We start from the raw sequence: 14759 nt of genomic DNA on the forward strand, positions 1-14759 counted from the left end.
CAAATTAAGGATTTAAGCCTTTTTTTGTTATTTGGAACGGCCCGTTCCAAATGTATGTTTTAGCCTTTTTTAAAGAGCCTGGAACGGTCCGTTCCAATTTTGGAACGGCCCGTTCCTACTTTGGAATGGCCCATTCCGGTTTAGTGTTTTAGGCTCTTTTTGTAAATTGGAACGGCCCGATAGATTTTGGAACAGCCCGTTCCGGGCTACTAAAACCAGCTTTTTTGAGCTTTTAGCCTTCTGATGCCATGTCTTGTTATTTCCATGATTGGGAGCTCCTTTTCTTGATAATAGACGTCCATTTCTTCGTTTGTATGCCCCCAGATGAAATTGGGTGTCTACAAGATTGAGATGCACAGGACCAACAAATGAAGATGAAGACTACCACACAAGCAATTAAAGAATCAAGTCTCAAGAAACAAACTAGGACATCGTATATGACCACACAAAAGTTCTCAACGTAAAATGCATGATCTAAATGAAGAAATGAAGAAGAAGAGAAGCACGCAAAAGAAAAAACATGCATGTGTCAGAAAAAGTACTTTACTTTTTTGATAAGGACAACGACTATATTGCTGCATGACCAGAAAAAGACAAACAATTCCTAGGTCTCAGATAAAGTCAAACACTGCTGCCAATAGGATAGAGAAGAATACACGCAATGTCTAAAAATAGGAAGCAACATTTAATGCAAGATCAAATGCATTAAATAAAAGGATCAAACTAGTCATGAACGATTATATTAGCTTCAACGGATATATGCAACGGGCAAATTTTATAGGCCTATAAGTATGCAATAACCTCAAACCAAAAAAGGTTGGCAAGAAGCAACGAAAAAATAACTATAGGCATTGCCTTGGGCTATTAGTATTAAGCACCAAAAGTAATATCAAGCCCAAAAGAAAAATAGAGAAATTAGAGATTGATTCTTCATAGTCAAATCTATAATGTATCATTATATTCGTCTCTGTAGTCTAAGGTGTTCCTAGTGTATCTTAGGAAAGAGACCTTAGTAAGTGTTGTAATCTTATGTATCCTCTTTATAAAGAGTAACCCAGACACTCAGAATCTCTGTAGGACTACGGTAGTGAAACCTTAGAGAGTGTAAATCACATATGTATCCTCTCTATGAGAGTAACCCAAACACTCAAACCTGATTATACGTCTATCATCTATAAAGCCTGAAGAGGCTAGGGAAAGAATACTTGTAAGGCCAAGAGGTGGTTGAGAATAGTCACTGCTAGCCAGAAGTGGCTGATAAGAAAATATTAGCACTGGTGAATGAAGCTAGCGGACCAGGAGTGGTCGAGAATACTTGGGGAACTAGAAATGGTTTAAGAATACTAGAGCTAGTGAGTGAAGCTAACCAACCAGGAGTGGTTGAGAATAGTCGTGACTAGGAGTAGCCGTGACCTGGGTAGTCTAGAATACTCGTGACCAAGAGTGGTCGTGACCTGAGTGGTCTGTAATACTCACTACTAGCCTGAAGAGGCTGATAAGAAAATACTAGTGTTGATGAGTGAAGTCGACGGGTCAGAAGTGGTTGATAATACTTATGTACTTAATTGCATATTTAGTGGAACCCTTCAATTGAAGGAGACTGGACGTAGCTCGGTCAGAGTGAACCAGTATAAAATAACTTACACTGCTAATTCCTATTTTTCAGACATATATCTTCATTACAGGTTAAAACTTTGTGAAAAACTTCGTCCAACCTGAATCTCTTAGTGAAATCATTTTTCAGATGCAAACGCAAACTTTGTTTAATATATATTTAATACACTAAAGAGTTTTATCTACTGCTTGTCTTTAAATGAAACTATCTTGAAAAGGAAAATGCAAGAACTTTAATCATTATTGTTATGTGAAACATTTTCCTTCAGCAGACGATAAATCTTTTAGATGCAATGACCCTGTGTTAAGTAAACTCTGCATAACCGTCTGGTATCAAAACGTGCATTGGACGAGGAACATTATTCTTGCAAAAATGGTTTAAAATTCCTTCTTACACACACATATTCAAGCCTCCCTTCTATGTGTTTCATGTCTAACTTTAATTACTTGTCGACCACCTTGAGGCCAGGAAAATATGAACAACGACCGCGTAGTATACCTTGGTGGCGGAAGAACTATATAAGAGAGGTGTCTCAACCCCACTCTTAAAATGCTTAACTTCAGAACAAACACAGTACGTCCTCCGTGAAATCCACGAGGGTGTATGTGGAACTCATTTGGGAGGACGGACAATGGCAGCAAAGGTCCTTTGGGCCGGATATTATTGGCCAACCCTTACAATTGATTGCGCCAAGTTCACCCAGTAGTGTAAACCATGCCAACAACACGAACCCGTGGCACATCAACCGGCTGAGGAGCTGCACTTCATCACAACCCCATGGCCTTTCTCGGTGTGGGGGATGGAAATTCTAGGACCTTTTCCACCCGTAAAAGGATAGGTCAAATTCCTCATAGTTGCAGTCGACCACTTCACCAAGTGGATCGAAGCAGAAGCGATGGCCACCATTTCAGCCAATAACGTCCAGAAGTTCTTCTAGAAGAACATTATTACCCGCTTCGGAGTTCCTCACGCTCTTATCACGGATAACGGCCTACAGTTAACAGACCGTCGTTTCAATGACTTTCTCGAGGGACTACAAATCAGGCATAGGGTGACGTCCGTAGAACATCCTCAATCTAATGGTCAAGCGGAAGCAGCCAATAAAGTCATTTTGAAAGAATTTAAAATGCGCTTAGGATAAGCTAAAGGCTTATGGCTTGATCAACTGCCGGAAATCCTTTGGGCTTACAGGTGTACCCCACAAAGTTCCACCAAAGAGACTCCTTTCCGACTAACATATGGTACAGATGCCATGATCCCCAGTTGAAATAGGAGAACCCTCTCTGAGATGATAACAACTCAATGAAGAAGCCAACACCGAAGCACTCAGCGTGGAGCTTGATTTGATCAACGAAGCAAGGGATAGGGCACTCATCAACATGGAAGCTTTTAGAACAAGGGTATCCAGAAAATACAGGACTAAAGTTAGGCCAAGAGAATTTCACTCAGGAGACCTCGTTTGGAGAGTCGTTGGCGAAGCGAGAAAGAATAAAGCACAGGGAAAGTTAGCCACCAACTAGGATGGCCCCTTCAGGGTACAACATAGTCTCAATAATGGAGCTTACAAGCTTGAAGAGCTCAACGGGTAAACCATCCCACGAACATGGAACATTACACACTTGAAGCATTATTTCAGTTAATGTAACATGCCATGTATAATTGTTTTGGTGTACTCTTTTCCTTCCCCAGGTCTTTCCCTCTTATGAAAATGTAAAAGAGGTTTTACTGGGAAAGGTTTTTAACGAGGCACCTCATCAATGAAACAAGTTGTTCTTTTTGAAGTTGTTCCACAGTCATTCCCGAACTCTCTCATTCGATCAAAATAGAAGAGTGAATACTTTCCCAAATATAACACTTGGCTAAGGATGCTCACTCGGCCAAGGATGACAAGCTTTAACCCTCCCGAGTCCATACTCTCGGCAAAGGATGACAAGCTTAAACCCTCCCGAGTCCACACACTCGGCCAAGGATGATAAACATAAACCCTCTCGAGTCCATATACCCGGCCAAGGATGACAAGCTTTTACCCTCCTGAGTCCATACTCTCGGCCAAGGATGACAAGCTTAAACCCTACCGAGTCCACACACTCGGCCAAGGATGATAAACATAAACCCTCCCGAGTCCATATACTCGACCAAGGATGACAAGCTTAAACCCTCCCGAGTCCACACACTCGGCCAAGGATGATAAACATTCCATCCCGAGCACCCTTGCTCGACCAAGGATGACAAGCTTTAACCCTCCCGAGTCTATACTCTCAGCCAAGGATGACAAGCTTAAACCCTCCCGAGTCCACACACTCGGCCAAGGATGATAAACATTCCCTCCTGAGTCCATACACTTGGCCAAGGACGATAAACACCATTCCCTCCCGAGTGCACATACTCGGCCAAGGATGACATACAATTCCCAAGTATAGGTACTCAAGCAAGGATGACATACAATTCCCTCAAGCACAAAAAACGTACCAAAGATATCAAGACCGACCTAGGTACATGTCCTCGACCCAGGACGATAAACCTCAACTTCCTCCCGGTAGCCTAAACTCGACTAAAGAAGACAATATGAATTCTTGCCGAGTGTACATGCAATACCATACTAATAGCTAATGAGTTCCCAAGTACCAGCAGTCGGTTAAGGGTTCCCATTCCGTCCATGCCCCGCAAACTTAGCCAATAAAATACAATACCATATCGGACAAGAGGATATATGCACAACCAAATACCATGCAGTAGGAAAATCCAAGTCCAAAACATAACATGCAAACGGAATAACCATTCGAGCATACGAGTACTTCATTCATAAAAAGGCACTAATTTCCAAGGGTACAATCACAAATTGGCATTGATGGCCCAAAATACAATAAAAAAATGGCCGCAATGTAGACCAAAAGTGAAAAAAAGTATACCCTTAAGCTATACATCATAAACAAAATAGATGTACACCCAAAAAATAGGGACCGAACCCCCTAGGCGCTGCTGACAGTATTATCGTCACCTTCAGTATCTTCGTCAACATTCATAGTGGTGCCCGGATCCTTGACGACAGTTGAACGGGGGGTGCCACCTCATCCGGTTCAGCATCCTCGGGTATGTTAACAAAGTCCATATATTCCCCTGGTAAAAATCCTTGCTTAGCTCAAAAGAGAAACCGGGAGGTATGACACAAAAATACATCGTTTGGCGAACGGCATGCATGAAGCCAACCTCATGCTCCCGGATGATCTTATTTTCACACTCCGTCTTAAAACTGGCAAGGGAGGCTTCGGCGTCAGCCTTAGCCGTTTCATCCCAAGCCAACATATCTTTCACCTCTTGCACCCTCATCCTTTCAACATCTTCAACATCCAAGGCTCGACCTTCCATATCTCTAAGAGCTTCTTTCAGTTTGGCTACCTCAGCCTCCAATTGTAACTTCTCGTTGGAAGTTACTTCGTGGGCCTCCACCGACTTTTGGAAGGCCACTTTAGTCTCCTCCAAAGACTTTTGCAGGTTGTGGGCATCAGTCATCGGTTCTAGGGCAACTTTTCGCAGAATGGTCGTCGCCCGAATCTATAATTCACACGCCATTGTCCATTGAGCCGAAGGGGATGCCGACTCTAGCATCAAGTGACCTTGCTCAGACAATAAATCGAACGACATCATCCTCGAAGGCCAGATCTCGGCTGACAAGAAATCTTTTGCCACGATGGCCAAGGGTATAGCCAAGTCGTCGAAGACCCTTCCCCCGATGATGCTTAAGCCTCGGCGCATCGGAAGTCACTACGTCAGCCTTACACTTGCCTTTATCCTTCTTTTTCCTAGCATTAGGATCCGGCAACCCAACATCCATAGGAGGGGGACGCGCCTCGGCCACAACAGGTACATAGTCTACTGCCACACTCCAATGATCCTCGGCCGAGGTCCCAGCAGGGGCCTGGTTCCTTAGGGCTTGTTGATAAGAGAGTCTGAGCCCTCGTGCCATCCAACCTACAAAAACCAATGAGTCACACATCAACCAAAAGGGAACAACCAATGAACAAGCAAGATACATACCATCCAAGTCAAAACGAGGCCGAGGGGATTTCGGCAAAAGAATAAAAAACCAAGCCGGCATCTCTCGGGGTAGGGTATTCAGGTATGCTAACGCCGAGGCCTCCTCAATACTCAACATCTTGGCTGGGAACTCATCGTACTTTCGAGGTTCCCGAGTCCAATAGAAGGGGAACAACGAATTTCCCTCACTATCATAGAAGAAATTTCATCCGACTACGAGGTCTATAATCACTTTTAGATATCCGGACTTAAAACCCTTGAAAGAGGAAGTAAAAGGTTTAAGTAAAGGCCGATCTACGTGCTTTATTAATGATAGCCACTTCACCGTCTTAGACGATGGACGAGTACAAAAGAAATGCAAAAACAAACCTACGATAGGCTCTATGTGATGGTATTTATAAAGCACCCGGAAGGCCTGAACGACTGCCCAAGCATTCGAATGTAGCAAGGTCGACACAACGTTTAACACACGAAGCACACTCATTTGAAAATCATCAAAAGGAAGGGACACACCGAGCTCCCTGAACAAGCACTTATACATATAAAAAAAGTCCCCCTGGTCTTTTTACTTCGCAAGAAACACCATACCGGCCTCTCTCGGACCCTTGGCTCGGCATCGATGCAACATCACCGGGTAGGGGTCTAGATTTTCCCATCTCGCCAACCAGCATACCCCATTAGACGCTCCACGATCACCCTCTCATAAAAATGCAAGAAGTAGGCCGCCACCTCCCCGTCGACCCACTCATAACTCAGAACTTGGCACGGAGGGAATTTTCGCTTATAATCCCGGGGACCCATCTCGGCATCCGGTAACGGAGAACCGAACGAGTCCCCTAAGTCAGCACTATCACTCAACCCGAGCCTCTTGGAAAAGTCATTGGATCGTTCAACATCGGAACCATCAGCCGAACCCCTAACACTAGACGACCCCCAAAAGATAGTACGATCTCCTCAATGGCCATTTTATACGAAAAACTATACCTACCTCGCATAATATTCAAAAAATGGGTGTAGTAATAGGTGTTCAGGACGAAGGTGTCAAAGAGAAATAACGCATATTCCCTGCTCCACACTGACGTATATATAGACACCCCGAGGGAATATGAAGAGGCACCTCATTAATGCCCCTGGACACGAAATGTCACCAGTTGTAACCCTACTCACTTAGGCGCTCAACCTAAGGGCGGCGTGCCCCAGAAACGTCAAATCAAAACCTGAGGGGTCACAACTCCCCACACTTGTCAGACTTGTGATAACGACTTAACACAAAACCCTTCTTCTATTTCACGGCTTAGGGGGTAGTGTACGGAATATGCACATGTTCTCAACCAAAGACAAAGCCGAAGACCCATTCGGCTTCAGGACCACCCGAAGGGTAGTACACCTACTCGGCCATCAAAGCCGAAGACACCATTCAGCCCTAGACCCAGTCGAATGGTAACGCGCTTTATTCTTGGGCACAGCCAGGACCGAAGACCCTATTCGGCCTCAAGCCTAGCCGAAGGGTGAATCGCATTTATTCCCGGTAACAACCAAGGCCGAAGACCCCGTTCGGCTCTTGGACCAATCGAAGGGTAATGCAAAACTTCCACACCCCTCGGTCTTGAGACACGCCAAGAAGGTTCTCGACACTCCAAAACATGGGAGTAAGCCAGCGAGAGCCACATTGACAATTGGAGCCACGTCGACAATTAGGATTGAGCTAATTAACTTACAAACTCTAATTACCCACATCCCAAGACAGAAGGCCCACTAGACCCAAATAAATCATTATAAATACAGGGGTGCTGGGACAGAAACAGGTACGATCATTTAATACTATAACCACCTTTGCTCTATACCAAATACTTACTTGAACGTCAAAGTTCTTTCTTTTTGCATGTACACTTCCTACTCTCAAAAACAGGATTTGGCCATCACTTAGAACTTAAAAGCGTAGTCAACAAGAACGATAAGAGGAGTGTTTCTAAAAGAATATATATATATATATATGGAGACACACACAACAAACTTTATATATAACTAACAAATCTTATAACAAAATATAACTAATCCTAACAATTAACTAACTTAATCCTTTGCATTTTCTTTTATCTGTAAGTTAAAAATATAGATAAAATAACAATATTAATTTTTGAGTACGTTCAATTAATTTTTTATGCTTTTGAATTTATGCATAATTTTTTTTATAATATGTACTATTATAAATAAAAAATAATAATTTTCACTCATATAACGATTTATGATTATTAATTGAGTAATTGACGAGAATTAATGAGATGCTATCTAATTAAACTAGTTTTTCCTTATATTTTACAAGGTGCCTCTTCATTTGCATGCTTTTTCATTTTTTTTTGGATAATTATAAATAACTTGTTTAAACTTAAGGGGCAAAAACTGCATGTCTTTTCAATTTTCGAGGGACCACGGATGACTTGCTTAAATTTCAGGGTCCAAAATGTTTTCAATTTTCATTATGAGTTAAATTATTTTAAGTTCTACAACGTTATAATGTGGAAAAAGTATAAATAAATACCCAACTACGTCAAATCAGATTATGTTTGCATTGTGTTGTGTTGTTCTTGTTTTGTAATTGCGTTTGTGTGTTCTGTGGAGATAGGGATAGAGCCTCTCACTTCGGGATTACGTAGGTGAAGGAGCAATATTTGGCCCAAGTCAACAATGCTTTATATCTTACCAGTGTTGAAGACCTTATAAAGCTTTGAATCGGAACATATGCATGAATTAATATTGTACTATTCGGCCATGCATGTAAAACTAAATCAAAATGGTACTTGAACGGGTCCAATGCAACTCAACGGTCACATTCAAAGAAGCTTATAAATATGATAATATTTGAAGATAAGAATAATGATACATATGTATAGATATGATGGTTCGGGTGTCAAAGGTGAAAAGAGTTTAAGGGAGGTGTATTGGTTTAGGATTTCGTAGTATTTTAAAAGACTTTTTTTGAGTAAAAAAGTCCATTGATATTCAAATCAGGATTTTATGCCACTTAAAAACAATCCAGTGGTATTCAATCTGGATTTTCAAGATTTTTTAAAGAGTCCATTAAAATCCACTAGTATTCATTTGAGATTTTTTACAACTTAAAAACAATCTATTGATATTCAAAAATTAAGGATTTTAAAGGATTGTTGTGTGAGAGAGATTTTGAAGGACTTTCTAGTGTTATCTATAAATATCAGATTCATAAAACAATCTCATCCAAACCCATCGGATTTTGAAGGATTATTTGAAGTGATTTTTCAAGTGTTTCAAGAATTTTCAAGTGAGTTTTTCATTTTTTTTTCTATGCTCATGTCTTCTCCATTTTTTCTCTACTAATAATACTACACTATTGTTCATTGCTCATATATAATATTATAATACTATTCTCATCCCATTCTCCTATTTTGTTAAACTCTGATATGTAAATGATAGTATTATTGACTTGCTCTATTTTTCTGTTCGTTCTCTTTAATTGACTTGCTTTATTTTATTCTATGTAGTTGAATTTGTTCCTTTATATAACACAAAAAAATGCTTGAAATTTTAACTTTTAAGTGGTAATTTTTTTTTATAACACACGTCAAGAAAAGAAAAAGGTGAAAGATGAAATTGATATCATAATCTCTATAATATATATAAGATGAATTTGTTAGGGTTTCTGTGAGTAGAATGAAATGAAAATGGATCTTAGTTGGGTGAAGAACCCTTTCAGCATAAAAATTGCGAACTCTCTCATTCCCTTGAATTTGTTACTCTTATCCCTCCTCCTTTTATTACTCAACAATTATTTTATTTTTTTTACTATGAATTTTTCTTTTTATTTTTATATTGTGAAATTAATATTTTTTTTATATTTTAAAATAAAAAAATTAACATAAGACATTGCAGTATCTAATTTTTTAGGGTTTAGGATTTATGTCTTCACTAGCTTATTTTAAAAAAAAAGGAAATATTGTTAAAATATTTGTTAGAATAATTTACATTTATAAATATCGTTAAAAATTATCATATAATATATAACTAAAATAATATATATATATATATATATATATATATATATATTCTCTATATCTAAATACTTCGGTTTATATAAAAAATTATATATCTAAATATTTTCTCTGTATCGAATATACTGATTTTTTTTATATAAAAAATTATCTTATGTTTCTATATTTCCATTTTACATGTTTTTTTTATAATGACTGAGGTATTTGATCCATTTGGATAGCCAAGATATATTCGATCTTGTATGATTGGTGTGCTTCTAAAAATAATAATATAATTTTATTGATTTTTTCTCTTATCCATAATTATTTATATAACTAGTTTTCAACATATATTGTTTTAGTAATTCAAATGGGAGATTCACAAGGAAATAATAAAGAAAAAGGAAAAGAGAAAGAAAACTATGAAGCTTGGACCAAGGAGGATTCCGATGAATTGTTACAATTAATAGTAGATGCTATAAAAAGAGGATAGGATATTATGGAGAATTATTATTATTATTTATCTAGACATTATTGTTTTTTTTATATTAATTTTGTCTTTGACTCTTTTTAAATTTGAATGTATGATTTTTTTTTAAATCTTATCAAATGTCAAAATTCCATAAAATCCCACTGAATCCATTAAAATCCTGATTTAAAAGTCTTGCAGAATCCATTAAAATCCTGATTTTAAGTCTTGTAGAATCCTGTAAAATCTTAAAAGTCATGAAAATCCTGCAAAGTCTTTTAAAATTCACAGGATTTTTTTTAACTAAAAAGTCCTTTAAAATCCTAATCCAATACACCTCCTAAGTGTCAGTTAATTTATTCAGTTGGCCAAAGCACATATGATACAATGTGTAAATATTATATGGTGAGTCAACTCTAATTACAACATAAATATATTATTCCAGCATGCACGTAATCAATAGTCTCTTCTTTTTCAAATTGGTTATTAATCACGATGCCTTTTGTTTTATAACCGTTGAGTCTTGCTGTTACGAAAATTGAGGTATCATGGTGCACTCCTTATTATGCATATAACACACTAATACTATACCTATATATGGACTTCGGTACGTGAGGAAAATAAGCTCTCGACACACACAAACAATTACACAGCAAGCTCATTTTATCTCTCCCTCAATATTTTTTCTACTACAAAATTATAATTTTGGAGCGGTGTTCTTTGGTTCGGGGATTTCTCACTGTATTCGAATGATCTAACGGGTTGACATATCTTGGGAGAGGAGCGCATTATAAGACTCAAAATTACCAGTGCAGTGGGGGTGTTTTCTCTCTAAGGATAGCGCTCTGCGTGCTTCAACCCAGGCTGCTCTAAACCTATTATTTAATATTCTAATTTGCTCTTTGTATTTAATTAGTTGTTACTGATTGCTCTGTTTTAATTTTATAATATTCATTGTGTTGTTGATATTGGTTTTATTGGAAAATCTAAATATATTTTTTTTGTGTTCTATTAAATTTATTTTCTAACAATCTTAGAGAGAAAAACTTTTCTTTTCTTGTTCAATATCAACATGTTTGCAATGGACATTTTAAATTCTTTGAGTAGTAAGCCAGAAAAATTTAATGGTGAAATATTTTTATGTTGGCAACAATAGATGAAATTTTGGCTTACAGAGTTGAGTTTATTTTCTGTTATTTTAAATGGAAAATCTGAAAATTGTCTTGATTGTGCCTTGGTTGAAGCTGGTTCTTCTAGTGATAAAGATATTTTGTGTCATGGTCATATTTTGAGTGCTCTATCTGATAATATTTATAAAATATTTTGTCACACAAAAACTGCTTTGGAGTTATGGGACGCTCTTGAACTAAAGTATGGTTCTGCTGAAAAGGGTTTAAGAAAATACTCTTGTGAAAGAATGATTTATTTTCAAATGGAAGATGGAAAACCTTTCTCTGACCAAGTTCTTGAATTTGAAAATATTATTTATGATATGAAAATGAAAGAAATTACTTTGTCTGACATAATGCTTGTTAGTTTGTTAATTTCTAAATTGCCTCCTTGGTCTGAATTTGCAAGAAGCCTTAAACATAAACCCAATCATTTCACTTTATCTGATTTATTGGTTACCTTGCGAATTGAAGATAAATATCGTATTTCACAAAAGGATTCTAATAAAACCCCTTTTCAGGCTAAGGCTCATTTAGTGAAAAACGCTAATAAGCCTAAACAAAAATTTTTCAAAAAAATTGGTTTTTCCAATAATAATAAATTTGGTCAAAACTCTCATTTCTCTAAAAATAAAAACAAAGCTTTTAATAACAACTACAAACCAAAGAGTAAAATTCAAGGAAATGAGTCCTTCTGGTTTGTTTGTGGAAGAAACAATCATTTTGCTAAAGATTGTTTTCATCGTCGTTGTCAACCAAAAGACATTACATCTGATCCCAAATCTTCGTCTCAGCCTCAAGCTAATGTTATTACCGCTAATGCTAGCTCGGATTTCCCATCTAACAGGTATCATGTCACTAGCCTAGAGTTAAATTTTATTTATAACTCAAATGATTGGTGGATTGACTCTGGAGCTAATGTTCATGTGTGTACTGATAAAAAATTATTTTCTTCATATTAGGAATGTGGCACACGTACTATAAGCATGGGGAATGGGAGCCTAGCATGCATCATTGGTCTAGGCCGAGTAGAATTAGAATTATCTTCTGGAAATTGTCTTGTTTTAGATGAAGTTTTTCATGTTTCTGAAATTAGAAAAAAATTGATTACTGTTGCTTTGTTAGTTCAACAAGGTTTTAAAGTTGTTTTTGAATCCAATAGAGTTGTAATTTCTTGACATGGTTCTTTTGTTGGGAAAGGATATATTTGTGATGGTTTATTTAAACTTAATATCATGTCTTCCTTTATTAATAAAAATTCTAGCATTTCTTCATCTTCTATTTCAAATGTTGAATGTTGTGACATTTGGCATGGTAGACTTGGACATGTTAACTTGAATTCTATTAAAAGAATGATGACACTTGATCTTATTCCTAAATCTTTTAATGAATTGAAACAAAAATGTGAAGTTTGTGTTCAAGCCAAACAACCTAGAAAATCTTTTCAAAATTCTGTCCAAAAGGAAACTTGTGTGCTTGAACTCATTCATAGTGATATATGTGATAGTAATGGTGTTATTACTCGTGGTGGAAAGAAATACTTTATTACCTTCATTGATGACTTCTCAAAATATTGCTATGCATACTTGATTATTCATAAAAGTGAGTTATTTGAAAAATTCAAGGTTTATAAAGCAGAAGTTGAAAATCAATTAGAAAGGAGTATTAAAATTCTTCGTTCTGATAGGGAGGGGAATATTCTTCTAATGAAATGGGTGAATTTTTTGAAACACATGGCATAATTCATGAAGTCACTCCTCCCTATGCTCCTCAATCTAATGGAATTGTTGAAAGAAAAAATCGTACTTTATTAGACATGATAAACGCTATGCTTATAAGTTCTGGTTTGCCTGATAATTTGTGGGGGGAAGCTTTGTTTACTGCATGTCACATTTTGAATAGAATTCCTTATAAAAATTTCGATAAAACCCCTTATGAACTTTGGAAAAATAGAAAACCAAATTTGAAATATCTCAAAGTGTGGGGGTGTCTTGCAAAGGTGAATATTCCTATTAATAAGAAAAGAAAAATTGGTCCCAAGACGGTTGATTGTGTTTTTCTAGGATACTCTTTACATAGTACTACTTATAGATTTTTAGTTATTAAATCTGAAGTTTCTGAAATTTCTAATAATATAATTATGGAATCTAGAGATGCTATTTTCTTTGAAAATATTTTTCCTTTGAAGAATAAATTGTCTAAACCTGTTTATGATACTTCTAGCTCTATTTTACCTTCTAGTAGTACTGTTAACAAGGATTTTGAAACTAGAATTAGTAAAAGAATTAGGAAAGCTAAAGATTTTGGTCCTGGATTTTATTCTTTTTTACTTGAAAATGATCCTAAAACTTATAGTGAAGCTATGAGATATGTTGATGCACCTTTTTGGAAAGAAGCTATTAATGATGAAATAGATTCTCTTAAAATCAATAAAACTTGGTTCTTGACTGACCTTTCTCCTGGTTGCAAGAGTATAGGTTGTAAATGGGTTTTTCGGAAAAAATTGAGAACAGATGGCTCCATAGATAAGTTTAAGGCAAGACTTGTTGTTATTGGTTATAAACAAGTAGAAGGTGTAGATTTTTTTGATACATACTCTCCTGTTTCTAAAGTTACTACTATTAACGTTTTAATTGCACTTGCATGTGTTTTTAATTTGGAAATTCATCAAATGGATGTAAAAATTGCCTTCTTAAATGGTGACTTGGAAGAAGAAATTTACATGAATCAACCTGAAGGTTTTATAGAACCTGGAATGGAAAATAAAGTTTGCAAGCTTGTTAAATCCTTGTATGGTTTAAATAGGCTCCCAAACAATGACATGATAAATTTGATCAAGTTGTTTCTTCATATGGATTTCAGTTTAATAATAGTGATAAATGTGTTTATGTGAAACAATTTGATGATAATTCATGTGTTATTTTATGTCTCTATGTGGGTGATATTTTAATCTTTGGTAATAATCTACATGTTATAAATGATGTGAAGTCTTTCTTGTCTAGTAATTTTGAAATGAAGGATCTTGGTCTTGTTGATGTTATTTTAGGTATTAAGTTGATTAAGAATCATGATGGTATTGTTTTGACACAATCACATTATGTTGAAAAATTGTTAAAAAAAGTTTAATTATTTTGATGTGAAACCAGTTTCTACCCCATTTGATCCTAGTATTAAATTGAAGAAAAATATTGGTGAAAGTGTCTCTCCTCTTACATATTCTCAAATTATTGGTTCCTTATTGCATTTGTCTAATTTCTCAAGACCGGACATTGCATATGTTGTTGGTAGGTTAGGAAGATATACTTATAATCCTGATCATTCATATTGGCTTGCTCTAGAAAGGTTATTTAGATATCTCAAAGGAACTGTTAATTATGACATTCACTATGCATGTTATCCTGTTGTAATTGAAGGTTTTTGTGATGCAAATTAGATTTCTGACTCTGATGAAACTAAATCTACCAGTG

The 14759-nt window shown here is 36.6% G+C and overlaps 1 long non-coding RNA gene across 1 annotated transcript; it reads right to left on the reverse strand.

The window, feature by feature from the left end:
• Positions 1 to 4387: 4387 nt before the first annotated feature.
• Positions 4388 to 7788, reverse strand: LOC114915423 (uncharacterized). Its single transcript, XR_014433976.1, has 2 exons — positions 5651 to 7788; positions 4388 to 5584 (listed from the first exon to the last, which is right to left on the reverse strand). It is a non-coding gene; the product is annotated as an uncharacterized LOC114915423 (long non-coding RNA).
• Positions 7789 to 14759: the final 6971 nt, after the last annotated feature.

Source organism: Cajanus cajan, chromosome 5 (assembly GCF_000230855.2).
Source record: "Cajanus cajan strain Asha chromosome 5, NIPB_CcT2T_4, whole genome shotgun sequence".
Taxonomy (NCBI): Eukaryota; Viridiplantae; Streptophyta; class Magnoliopsida; order Fabales; family Fabaceae; genus Cajanus; species Cajanus cajan.